The 14,575-nt window shown below is 35.9% G+C and overlaps 1 protein-coding gene across 6 annotated transcripts in view; it reads left to right on the top strand.

Annotated features, from left to right (window-relative positions):
- LOC138693707 (putative polypeptide N-acetylgalactosaminyltransferase 10) overlaps positions 1-14,575 on the top strand; it is a 387,765-nt gene that overhangs the window by 65,078 nt on the left and 308,112 nt on the right. The gene's annotated exons all lie outside the window — the stretch shown is intronic.

The raw sequence follows: 14,575 nt of genomic DNA, 5'->3' as shown, positions 1-14,575 counted from the left end.
TGTCATAAAATAACCTACTAAAAAAATATGACCTGTTGTTGCTGCACACTTATATTCTGTCTTATATTTCTGTCCCACCTGCTTGCAGAAGCCCCTACATCAAAGTTTGATCCTACAGGTACACATCTGTTGTCATCCCACTTCACGAACAGAATTTCACTATTAGTGTCAAATGTATAATCGCAGGACTCTCGTACTGCATTCTGTAGTAATTTCGTATCCTGAAGAGTGAAGGCATCCATTCTGTTTTCTCTCACAGTTTCTGTAACCCGGAAACCAAGATCCTGAAGGTGGAGCAAAAGGTCTCTACTTATAAAAAAATTATCAAATTATGTGTCGTGAGCATGAGGATGTACAATGCAATCGAGCACATTCAGCACAACTCTGCTGCCTAAGACAAAGTCGTGCCTATTATTGACGTCATTTCAGCTGTGTCCTTACCAGAGATTTTTTACACAGGGAATAGAAAACCTCAATGTGATGTTGGCCACAGAAGAAATTAGTCAAAAGTGATACCATCTGACATAATATTACGAAAGAAAACGAAGCAATATGTCGTAAAAAAGTAAATCCTTGGTGCTACAGCCCATGAAGGGCTAAGACCGACCAGCCGGCTACTGACCTTACGTCCACGTGCCGAAGCAGAGGTGGACGATCATCCAATCAGAATAGAAGTACCGTGTGGTTAGCACGATGATCCTCCCAGCCGTTGTAGCTAGTTTGTGAAACCGGATTTTTGCTACCTATCGTAGCTCCCTAAGTGCATCACGATGCTGGGTGGGCACTTGTCCCATACACTGGCCGAAATTTTATGACAAAATTTCTTCCCCCATGAGGACTCGAACCATGTTCATTCCGTAACGCGAGTCCTAGACAGGATGCCTTAGACCATGATGCCACAGCACAGGACAGCAATATATCGTACCATCACAATATTGAATTTTTTTCTGTTTACTGTTATAATATGTTGGTGAAAATAGGATGCATGGTTTTCTTTATTGGTCGAGAAATATTATTGCATATTTTATAGACCTTTGGTGAGATGAAGTGAGGCCGAGGATTCGCTATAGTTTATTTGGCATTTGCTTTACGTTTGGGGAAACCTCGGAAAAAAAAAAACTCAACCAGGTAATCAGTCCAAGGAAAAATCTAACCCAAGCCCGAGTGCAGTTCCTGATCAGCAGCTAGCGAGTTTGCCGACTAACGTAAGTTACCCTGGAGTAGGTTATTTTACGACGCTGTATCAACATCTCAGGTTATTTAGCGTCTGAATGAGATGAGATGTGATAATTTGCTTTGTTTGCATTTATTTGCTTTCAATTTCCAACAACTGTCCAAGAGTTACAGAATGCAAAAAGGAAGTATTCATTTCCTGACGTCATTGAAGCTGTGAATTATACCAATATTTTTATTTAAAAAAATCAACATGCCGATGAGTATTTTAGCAAAACAAAAAGGTATTGCGAGCTTTAATGTACGAGCTACCTGCAATGTCAAGGAAGAATTCACAAGCGTGGATAATTATTTCTATATTAGGCCTATATGGAGAAATTCGGATGTTTCTAGAGTAATGATTGGCAATAATGCCAATGCACTTCTTCTAGGTGATATGGGCTATGGAATTATGTGGTTCCAAGGCAAAACATGATATTTAAATTTTTGTTGAAAATGAGATTTTGTGATAATGTGTGCATCCTGCTGGTATCTTTATTGTGGCAAAAGATAACATGTATATCTCTATTATTTTTTTGTCTAATCCATTGTTATGAAACACAGTTCCTACGATTTTATAAGGTTATTCAAATTATATCTGTACATGCTCGCTCTTGAAAAGTGAAAGAAATGACATAGAGGCCTAACACATTTTGCCTTGGAGCCACAGAATTGCTCCTTGGCTTATTACTTTACCATCACTCCACAGCAAAGAGCCTACAATAAATATATACCGGTAACGAAAGAACGTGCGATTATAGAGGTGTTTCGGCCAAGTGAAGCAACAATTTCCAATTTTCCGTAGCAAAATAAGAGTTACAATGGAAATTGTCTTTGATCATATTGTGCTGCCTTATATCGCACGATGTAACTAAACACCTATTTGAAGATTATGAAGTTTCATTACTGTAGGACGAAGTGAAGGAAGATAGAGTAGAATTACCGAACAGGTTGTATCACTCAGACGAGTCATTAGACATGAAATACTAAAAATATACAGCGTATACATATAGGTAAGTTTATCATCACATTATATTGTTACACATTCATAAGATTTTTTTTTTTTTTTTTTTGTGAAGAGGAAAAGACTTCCTATTTCTCATTTCCGGTAACTGATTTAGTGAATAATATGTGGTGTTGTTTCAAAATATTAACAAATGAAGTTTGAAACTGCACACTTTCCTCCTCTATGATAGAAACAAAAGTATATTTACAAATCGAATGTGAGGAAGACTTCCCTCTGCAAGGAGCTCTAGTCTAAACATTGATAACTTGCACAGCTATGTCTAGGCGATAAAATGCGAGTAACAACTCAGAGTCACGAGTGAGATATGTCCAGGAGGGGAAAATATTTATTAATATGAAATTCAGACTAATCACTCACTCGACCCTTTACCACTCACTGAGTTGTCCGATACATCTCACTCACTCTCAAGCAGTTTTATTAATATCTGCCATTAGCTCTCTTTCAAGGCTGTAGCCACAGCTGTTAAAACATGTTGAATAGGAGATAGGAAGAAATTCAGAGTCGGTTTCCAAATGAGATGGGACTTCTTGTGGACAAACCTAAACCAGGAGAGAGTGGAACCTCAAACAACGGAATACTCCTAGAAGATTCTTCTCAAATCCCGAATTAACATATTCATCACTGGGATAGATAAAGACTTAATTATACGTTTTGCAGTTGTTCTTCGAGTAATTTCTAACGGAAGATATATTAAAATTGATTCTTTGGATCAATATACGCTAGAAAATGCAAAATTGTTCATTCAGAAGTATCCCTAGTTTAACCTCCCAGCTAGCATACACAAAATTCTCATCCATGAGTCTCAGATTATTAACTCAGCTCTGCTTCCAATTTCACAGTTATCTGAGGAGGTTCAGGAGGCTCATAATAAAGATATCAAAATATATCGAGAGCCCCACACAAGGAAAAGTACTCGTAAAAATACAATGACAGATTTAGTCAACAACCTTCTCATATCTTCCGATCTTCTCATTTCAAATATCAAGAAAGTCACATAAAAAATACAAAACTTCCTTGTGGAAGGAAGGATTACAACTATTGAAAGACTCTAGTGAGGAAGAAGAAGAAAGTGCCATTCATGAAGAAAATGTCAGTAATGAAAATGTAATGATGAGGAATCAGATATTGAATAAAAAACTATTATGTTGTGAAAGTGCTTTTAACTTAAAGAAAAAGTGAAAACTATTGAATAACTATTGATTTTATGCATCCAAGAAAACAATAGAGACATAAAATAATTTTGTCCCATTTTGGGTCGATTCTGGCCCACTGTGAAGTGAAGTGAGTAGGCATTAGATACACGCACACATTTAAGCTAGTTTTTACTAGATGAAACTGGTTTTGACGGATTTCGGGTTTTAACGGTATTACCGGTAACATATAAATTTTCAAATTAACATACACATACAGCCTACACAGCATAGATTTACCTTTAATAAATATGGTTTCTTTGCAGGTAGATGAATGAAAGTTATTTAGAATCATATATTGATTTCCTGCTGCCTCTAACTTTTTCCTTTCATTGCCAGACTCTTTCAACCTTCCCTTCTTAATGACTGGTTCAGGAATTTGAAACAATATATTATACGCAAGTACCTAGTTATACTCGCTAAGCTATAACACCAAATACAGCAGACCAGCTGTTACAATATGTTGAAGGAGGGCAATGCACATGAAAATCATTGCTACTTGACACATTTGTAAGGAAACTGGCGTGGTTAACTGGGTTGTGACGTCATTGAAGCCATTTGATGCTCATACATCACTTCTACTTGAGATACGCTACTAGTTAGACGTGTGCAAGTGGTTCTATATTTTTGTGTAATAGTTTGTAGTAGAGAAGTGTCTAGATTCAGTGACAGTGTTTCAGTGTTTTTATTAAGCCTTTTTTTTCACGCTTTCATATTATTTATTCTTTGTTCGATAATCTAGAGCCCCTTCGGGGGTCTCTTACTACTCATACATGGAAAACATTCCGGAAATCATGGAGGAAGCTCTGCCCATTACATCATTTCCGATTGAGCAACAATCACTAACCAGTACCAAGCCCCTTTCATCACTTAGATCTAACGAAAACCAGGATAGGTCTGATATAATGAAACCTCAGTTATCTTATCAATATATATTTTCAGATTCTGGACCCTTCTTTGTCACTATTAGAAGCAAGACTGTGAACATCAATAAGATGCATCCGATGAAGTTCGGTAAATGGCTATACACTAATAATTATGACGTTTTGCAAATTTTCAAGTCAGGATTTAATCAACTTGAAATACACTTTACTTCAGCCGACCAGGCTAACAAATTCCTTGATTCTGATTTCGATGAGCTGTTTCAGACGAAGTCATTCATACCCAATTACAATATCATGGTGCATGGGATCATTGGTGGAGTTGACCCAGACATTTCAATCACGGATATTATAACCAATATTTCGGTATCTGAAGGATTTATGGTCACAAACGCTTACCGCCTGAATTATAAATCCACGGACGAGAATGGAAAAACGATTTACAAACCTTCCTCTAAAGTTAAACTTAGATTTCGATCACAGAAACTCCCTCAATACGTGGTCTTATATTATCAGAGACGTGTAGTGCATGTATATAAGGAGCAAATTATACAATGCAATAATTGTGGATTATTAAATCACAAGTCCAAGTTTTGTCACAACGCTATTCATTGCATGAAATGCGGAGGCCCTCATACCACAGCTGAATGTCAATCAGAGAAACCTTGTTGTGTAAATTGCAAACAGGCCCATTATAATACGGAGTTGGATAAATGCCCGAATTATAACCTAGAAAAAAATATTGCCGATACCATACAAAGTCTCCCAGTATCCAAATATCAGGCGAAACAAATATTTAAAGGGCACACTACTTATGCCACTATCCTTAGAACGAACAATAACACTCAGGGTAGCCCAGCAGCTAACTTTCCGCCCCTTCAGACATCAGCACCAATCTCGCCAAATAGTAAACCATCATCTCACAACCCGTGCAATGCTAACAGTACCCCGAACCCCCATACATCTGACAAGAGAGGGTAACGAAAACTGCCTTACAATACTACAGGCTACAATGTTGCTGAATATAAACGGGCACTCAAAGACAACTTTGATCATCCAAGATCTAAAAATCTAACATAGGCGTCAGGAGGGGTAAATATGAGACAAAATCAAAACTTTAATGTTTTTAAACAGAAAGCAAATAGTTAAAATTTTGGTAAATTATTAAAATGATGGTAAACTGCATGTTGAATTCAATTTTATAAGTAATATTGCTTCAATTTATATATTTTTTCATCAATAAAATAAAAAGTGTCTTTTTTTTTACCCACCAAATGGGGTAAAAAGAAGACAGTTGGGGGTAAATAAAAGACAGCATTCAATCTCCATACCTAAGAGAGCTACAGGAATGGGAGTGCAAAAATAAGACACAGCAGTTTTTTTAAGTATAGTATGCTGAACAAACTTTTAATTTTCATTAAAAAAATACATTTTTATAAGAAATAAACAGACCCATGAGGCATTTTAGACGCTGATTTATGTTTATCTTAGTTTAGTTCAGATAGTATTAGTATTAAACAAAAATGATTGAAAAACATTCCAGACAACCTGCACATATTAGGCCTACTTTTCACACACATCAACTGGCTGTGCGAAGCAATATTGCATATGTTGTCCAGTGCAAGACATAAATGGTACTGGAAGTATGCCTATAATATCATTTTTGTGAATTAGTGACACATCTGCTTCATTCAACTTGAAAAGAGTCTTATTTCCAGATATCATATTCATACACATTACATCATACTCATCAGTTACAGGATATGTTTTCTGCACAACACAAACATATTTATAAATAACTGTTTTTCTTTTACCGCCTTTAAACTGAACTAACACATAATCTCCAATCTTCACTTCATTTGGCTCAATCACCTCACATATTTCTGCAGGTTCATCTTCTAAGAGATCAATGTCCTGTAAACTATCACCGCTTTCCAGCCATTCTTCATCCTCAGAAGTTTCAGGATCTTTTGGTATGTTTCTCTTCTGCTTTCCTAACTTAGTTTTTCTGTTTCCTACAGGTTTAGGTCTACCATTTTTCAGTTTGCCACACTTGTTCTTTATCAAAGTCATATCCTCTTCTGACGTAACAACTTCACTATGTTGTTTTGTTTCAGGAATGGGAGTAGTCTTTTTAACTTGTAACAGCAAATCTGCAAAAGTGACACTGCTCTTTCCACAGTTTTGCTCAAGAGAACTGATAGGTTCAGGCCCATCTGATGTATTTGAAGGTTCTGGAAGAGGCTGTGACTTGCTAATGAGTGATGCAATTGTGATAGGAGGCCTATTTGATATATTCGAAGGCCCTACAAGAGACTCTTTTCCAACAGGAGATACCGTTATGGTAAGAGTTCCAGGCTCTGATGCATTTGAAGGTCCTGCCATAGGCTCTGACTCTCTAACAGGTAATGGAGTTGTGGTAGGACTAACTACCCCATTTGTATGGCCTGTTTGTATAGTCATTGCATAATATTTTTCTAATTTACCAGGATCTAAACGATGTTTCGGATATTTCTCTCTGTTACAAGCAAATATCCCTGTTGAATTAAACCCTGCTGGGATAGTTTTTTGTGAAATGCTTTCCTCCCATATTCCACACAACAAATCCACCATTTCAGATCGAGATGTTTTCCTCATATTAAGGCGCTGCCACTCTTGTAGTCTTTCATTCCACATATCCTTCAGAGGTTTGAAGCATGCTTTGTCCAGTGGCTGAAGGGTTTTTGTTGTGTGTGGAGGAAGCTTTAATATGGTAATATGTTGCTCTCTAGCTTTTTCTAGAGTTGTCAGGTCCAAATGTGATAGATATCCATCAAATATTAATAGCAAAGGCCTTTCTTTAACCAGACTACATAATTTTATAAACCAATCTTGAAAAATGACTGAAGTCATATACCCTTTGTCAAAACTTGCATAAAAAGTTCCTTTTATGTCATGTTTTCCTTTCCTAGTTGTCCACAAGTGCTGACCAGTAAAAATTATTAATGGAGGAAGCACTTTTCCATCTGCTGAACAACAAGCAAGAATGCTAGTGTTGTCTTTGCCGGATCCTTGTACATTCTGATGTGCCTTCTGACCTTTACCAGCAACACATTTCAATCTTACAGGATTACTGCAAATGTAAGTCTCATCCAAATTATAAATATGAGATGGCTTACCCCCAATGCCTAATGAAGCAGTGACTTCTTCTAATCTATCATAAAATTAATATATGATAAATGGATCGGCAGTGGTTGTTCTTCTGTTCATCTATAATTTCTCCAAATTTCTAATGCTTAGGTTATGTCTTCGTAAGAAATTAGTCATCCAATCCTTTCCTGGCCTTCCTGTGTTGCTATTAAAGGGTGTACTGATGTTATTTTGGGAAACATAGTCAGCTACTACATTTTTTATTTCCTTAGTGGTTAAAGCAAATCCCCACTGAGCCATATCCCTTAAATGCGAAGCCAGCTTTCCTTCAGCCTCTAAACTTATTGCTGTCTTTCTTCCACGTTTCTGCAACATCTGTCCAGAAATACGCCTACTTAATAATGCTTTATCTAAATTTTACTTTTTTGCAATGTTTCTCAGTGAATCTTTCTTTTCTTTCCACTCTCCCACAGCACTCTGTGCATCATCTTCATTGATTTTATTCTTTTATGCATAAGACCTAGGCATTTTTATAGGTTAGACCTAGGCAGTGCACAATGCTAGTCAACCTGCAACAAATGATGCAGCCAAAATAGCAATGGTTCCAAAAGCACCAATAACAATATCACTGCGAATAATTGCACATGCTCTTACCTGACTGTCTTCTTTTTCCCCCTCTTCAATATTTTCTTTTGAAACTGAATTTCAAATCTTCAAACAACACCATTTCTCTATCAACTCTGCAGCAAACTAACCAGAAAGCACTATGACTGCTGTAAAGCCTGGTAACAGTTCACCCAACCGTGTAGATACAAAATAACTAGGAAAGTTTGGAGGGAAAATTTGAATTTGTTCTACGAAAATTAGTATGCATGCATTTCCCCCCACCCCCAAATTCATTAAATATTTTCTTACATTCTTTATCTTGTAAAGGATCTTTCTATACTTACTGAAGAGTGTTGTAAATTAAATATATATTTTTGTCTACTAAAATATACGCATAATAAACTTGTTCTACCCCACTTTCTCTGTGTCTCATATTTACCCCTCCTGACCCCTATGTGACTAATCCCACATCACCTAAGCCTTCTCAATCTACTTCTAGGACAACTGCATACCACAGCGAAGAGATAGAACACAATTCACAGGAATTGTCAACTACTCAAAAAGAGGTTCAATCTCAAAAACGAGTCTCTACTAAGCTAAATAAAACTCCATTCATTGCCTTTATTAATAACATTATACAGGAAGCACCTGACTATATCAGACCCTAGTTGGAAGATTTGAAAACTACTTTTGCATGGATAGACTCCAAATCCTATATTGGAATGCCAGAAGTCTAAACAACAAGATTCATGACATATCATACTTGGTATCCAAAAAATTTTATCATATAATCATTATTACAGAGACTTGGTTTCAAAATTATCGACAACAGAACATTAAATCCTACCATTTAATCTCCGCCAACCAGGAACATATTGGAGGTGGTGTCGCAATGTATATCCACAAGTCTGTTCACCTTACTAAGAAATATGAAATGTTTAATATTAATAATAAAATACAAATCATCTCTATCACAGTCAACAATATAAGTATCATGGGTGTATACTGAAAACCCAGGGAGAATATATCATTACACCAATGGAATCATATTTTAACAAACGTTTCTACTCTTTCAATACTAATATGTGGCGATTTTAATATAGCCAACTTTCATATGCATAGACGATGGCAGCAAATCCATCATCCTTCATAGAATTTGCTATATTACATGATTGGCAACTTGCATCTGAACATATTTTAACTAGAAAAGGAAGATGGGGTCAGGATGATTCTCAACCAGACTTAATTTGGTCATCCGAAGACTTACTACAGCATATTAATATTAATAAAATTTTGGATACTATGAATAGTGGTCACTATCCGCTTGATATAGATTTATACTTAAACCAAGCCATTTTCCTCAATCAACCTAATCCAGCACAACCCAGACATATTAATAGTAACAGGGTGGATGAGATAATATCTAAATTACAGAGTTTTCAGGATACAATAAAGGATTTTGACGACATACATAACTTGTTAATAGAAGAATGCCGGAAATGTCCTCTCTCTAAACAATCTGCTAGAAATAAAACTCCTCCCAAACCACCTTGGTGGAATGAAGCCTGCAACAGAGCAGTCGCCAAACAAGAGGGCTTGATATATGAGAGGAGTTCATAAGCCGGATTAAGTGTAATCTGTCAAGAAGCTTCTCTCAACTACCAGAGGAGCGCCACAAGCAAGCAAAAAATTGCGGGAATTTCAAAAGACTTCTCTTCACCTGCCCTGTATAGCCTATTATTATTTACAATTTATTACTTATAAATACTCTGCACCTCTCTGTTATATTAATATTTATATCAATGTTTGAAATATAACCATCCCTATTAATATTTTGATTTTTTGTCGTTGGAATGAAGATCTCGAGCCAACACCATCAGCATTTTCAGATCGTGATATGCCAGGAAGTGAAGGAAGGAAAAGGATTGTGAAATATGAAATGAATTAGACATGACCTACCAAATCTGTCGTGGTTAGAATGCATTAAATTTATTTAGGTAACAATATTTTTTTCATAAACATACAATATTATATTTTGTTACAATTAACTTCTACAGTCTTATTGCAATACAGAAAGATTTCATGATCCTATTAGTGCAATAATAATTACAATTAACAACATCACAGGGAAGTGTTGTATAAAAAAATCATATGTATACTTGTCTATTGGAAATCGGAGATTATTTCATAAAAAATGTAAAGGCAGTTTATTTAATTTTCTTCAATTTCTAGATATATTATTAGAGTTATTGTGTTATCATCCTCAGTAGAAATCGAAGTCTGCAATGCTGTATTCTTAAAGTCTTATACAAATATATATTGATGTTGCAAATAAGCAGTTACAATGTGTGTGTGTTTTGCCTTGTGATAACATAGAAGGCTAGTGTAACTGTCATTGTGTTTAAATTATATGAAATGTTAAATATGATATATGCAGTACCTTTCACAAGCTTTGTTTAGTGTGTCGAGAAGATAGCTCCTATGTTTTGTATACAACCCTGGCCACAATGTGTATTACACAATAGTGCATTACCAGGATCACTTTCTGCATCCAGTTTCACAAGCACATGTAAAGTCAAAAAGGCACACAGCTCTTCAAATCTTCGTAATGAAATTTTTATTCTGATACACCATCAGTGCTAAGAGGAACACCTAGATGAAGAAGCTTGACATTGCCCCAGAAGTTTCTCCACTTAGAATGCAGACAGAAATAGTTGAACAACATTCACTCCCGTTCTCTTCTGGAAAGACAGTAACACCAAAAAGGAGGAAAATTCGAAGTCTTCGCATCCAACTGTACCGCTAGAGTATGGAAAGGGAAAACAAGGTACGAGAAGAACTGAAGACAGAACAAGCCCTGTGCACAATGAGGCAAGTTGTGCCTAGGCAATTACATGAACCAATAAAGAAATTGTACAGCTCTTGTTCACAATTTGCTCAGGGATGTCACTGCTCATCAGAATTGAAATGTAAAACCCTTAATATTTACTTACAAAGTCCAAGTGCAACAGAATTTTCAGAAAGTCATTGAAATTTCCTTCTGAAGCCATACTTCTACATAAGTTTGCTAAATATACAAATGATGCTGATTTTGTGAGAAAATATTATATGAGCTAAAATATGCTTGTGACAAAATGACTGCCAGGTGAGCCGCGCTGTCACATATGCAATGAAATGCCACTAAATATCAGTTTAACTTGTAGCAATAATAATGAGGATACTGTTGATGGGTTTGGAAACACTCATTATCAGGTAAAACTGCAAATCAGGTGCTTGTGTGTGTTTACGGCAACTGGTCTTTGTCATAATTACAAGCAGGTACAGAATTAGTTTTTAACAAATTCCGGTACTCCTGATACATATCTAGTAGACTTCATTTTCAATGCAATCCAGACATTACAGAATGTTGGCCTTAAGGTAATAGCAACTGTATATGAGCATAGGCTTAATAATCAAAAAGCTTACATCTTGCTTGGGGTAAAGCCAGATCAACCATTCTATTCAGCAAATGGTCAGATAAGAATTGTTTAATTTTTTTACACAAACCATCTCTTAAAATGTACACGAAATATGTCGAAAAAGTATAATGCAATAGTTCAAGACCAATATAGGAAAATGGAAACACGGACATTAAGCCATGCAGTAGCTGCAGACATTTCCTGCTAGCCAAGACTGGCAGTACATGCAGGAGATGCAACACATAGAGCAGAATTTGTAGGCAACATGGACAAGACATTTGATTCTCTGAATGAAAGTACAGTTTTCGAGAATAGGAAGACAGTATGTGCGGCTGTGGAAGAAAAGTCTATGCATGTATTCACCTGGAATGAAATGTTGAATTTTTAGTAGTGTCAATTTTATAAATAGTGACAAACTGTGCATGTGCCATCCACATCTCGTTGAATTTATGACTTAAATGGAGCAAAATTACTATGGGAAGTTGTTAAAAATTTACACTGATATGCACTCGCTCTAAATTTGGAGTATTAATCAAGATTATTTAGAGATTTACTTTTGCATAATTAGAAATAAGGATGGTAGAACAAGCCAGATAACTCTTCCTGCAATGATATTCAGTACAGTAATCGGGCATTGCTGCTTAAAATAATGTTATGTTCTAGTAACAAATGAAATTGTGAAAGAGGTTAATAGCTGGTGAGGGAATCTTTTAATTTCTCCGATGTTGATAATGAGATCGTGAATGCAAATGCATTATAATATATTGCTGGTTATATTGGTAAGAAGGCATGTGATGCTAAACAGTGTGTTTATTGTCGTGCAGCTCTTTCAGACAATGAAAAATACTTACAAGAGGGCATAACATTCATGTTCAAAGAATATGAAAAAGTAAATGAAGATCCTCAGTTGCCCTCAACGCATTTATTAGAATGTGTAACACTGATGACCAAAATGTTTCATAACAGCTTAGAAAATCTGCTGTCAGACAATGATATAATAAAGCAATTTAATGAGCTTTATTCATGATAGTGTTAATTTTGATTTTCTTTCACACTGTAACTTCGAATGCAAAAATTATTTTTTTTCTCACTATAATGTTAAATCAATGCAAGACTCAGAAAACTGAATGAAAATATGTCTTCTGATAATATCAAAAAAAAAAAAAAACAAAAAAACAAAATTCATCTTGCACCAATAAATTGCTAACATTAAATAGCATAAATGTAATATAATCTGAAATTATATTACATAAAACTCCATTTTATTGATGCAGGACTTTTTTCATTTTCTTTCCTTCCTTTCTGTAATCATCACTTGACAGATTTTCATTCATTCGCCGTAATCTTGCATGAATCAGCACTCTTGTGAACAACGAAACCAAATATCTTTTACAATCAGAATTACAATTAGGTGCAAGGAAATCAAAACAAACTTCATCCTGAATGAGGCTAGTAAATCTCTGTACTACATCAGACATAGAAATCAGGTTTTTGAAGTTATTATCAAACTTATGTGTCATATCTTCAACACATTTAAGTAAATTCGCTGAAGGATATTGGAGAACATTCGTAACTTTTTCATATTCCTTAAAAATAGGAAATGTTATACCAGCTGGGAGGACTTTTTCAGAGTCAAGAACAGCTGTGCAACAGTAATTACAGCACTGTTTTGCAGAACAGAGCTTTTTGGCAAGATAACCAGCAACATAAAACATAGCATTGCTGTTAACAAGATCATTACTCAGGTCAGAGAAATTACAACTGCGTGCAATGAACTGATTCACCTCAGAGTTTGGTGGGTTAACCACCATCTCACAACTAGTACCTGTTGACCCTATAGATGCTAGGACAACATCATAGTCAATTTCACAATTTCCCTTGTCACTACATATTAGCATATTCTGGGCAGCAACTGCTCGGAAAGCATAACAAAAGTCGTTACACGAAGGGTTGTCTCTATTACCACCTTTCCTTCTGATTATACAAAATGTATTTTCCAAACAATTTTGGTTTATCCTCCCCATCAAAAGTGAGTGCATGCCCTCTTTCTTAGCAACCTCCCACAACAATTTTGCAGCATAAAAATGTTGTACCCAACCATATGTGGATGGTGCATGTATTGTCTTTCCTTCAGTATTTATAAATTGGACAGACTGAAAAAAACTCGCCATTTCCTCCCAGACTCCATGGCGGCTGGTACCTTCCTTCACTGCACCACATAATGGCTTCATAATGTCCGTCATCACTCTGCCATTTAATGAATCAAAAGCTTTATCCACATAACCTACGAATTTTCCAGTGTGTACTCCTCCTTCAAGCATCCCAAAAGATGACATCGTGAGAATGGCTGCAGCAAACAAATGACTTAAAACTCTTGCTGCTGTGTGCACCCTCGTAACTCTGAAACCAGACACATAAACATCTTTATCAGTTAGTTTAGTCGCACGAAACTCATTATCTTTATCTGAGTTATATAACTGCACAATGTGCTCCCATTTTGCAGTGTAATTATCGTAAAACTTAGCAGAATACTTTTTGAACATGTTTCGTGTACTTTTAATCAAGTGTGGACTGTCAAAAAATGGTACAATTTTCCTGTCATTTATTGTAAAGGAGGGCTGATCTGTAGTAACTTCCAATAAATGATACGCCTTTTGATTGTTAGAGCCCTGATCACAAACAGTAGCTACTACTTTTAAACCAATGCTTCTCAGCTTCTCTATTGCTTTGACAATGAGTTCAACTCATGTATTGCTAGGGGTGCTTGAATGTGCTAAGAAATAGCCCAGAACTTGTTTGTAATTACTTCAAATATCTCTAACCATAAACACAAGACCTTGGTTGGCAATTCTATCTGATGAATAATTGCCAGAATACCTCTCAAAGCCATCTACGATGTCTTCATTACTATTGTAGCACAAGTTTGCTTTTAAAGACATTTCATCCCACATAAGGCAACACAGTTTGTCAGTCTCAGTTATCTTACTACAGGCATTCCTTAGTATGTCAAATAGTTTATCACTAAAACCATCATCAGTGGTAACTAAAATTAATGACGATCTGGACTCAATC

This window comes from Periplaneta americana, unplaced genomic scaffold, assembly GCF_040183065.1.
Source record: "Periplaneta americana isolate PAMFEO1 unplaced genomic scaffold, P.americana_PAMFEO1_priV1 scaffold_18, whole genome shotgun sequence".
In the NCBI taxonomy this organism is placed as follows: Eukaryota; Metazoa; Arthropoda; class Insecta; order Blattodea; family Blattidae; genus Periplaneta; species Periplaneta americana.
The sequence above is the reverse complement of the archived record's forward strand: the minus strand, read 5'-3'. Positions and strand labels throughout refer to the sequence as shown.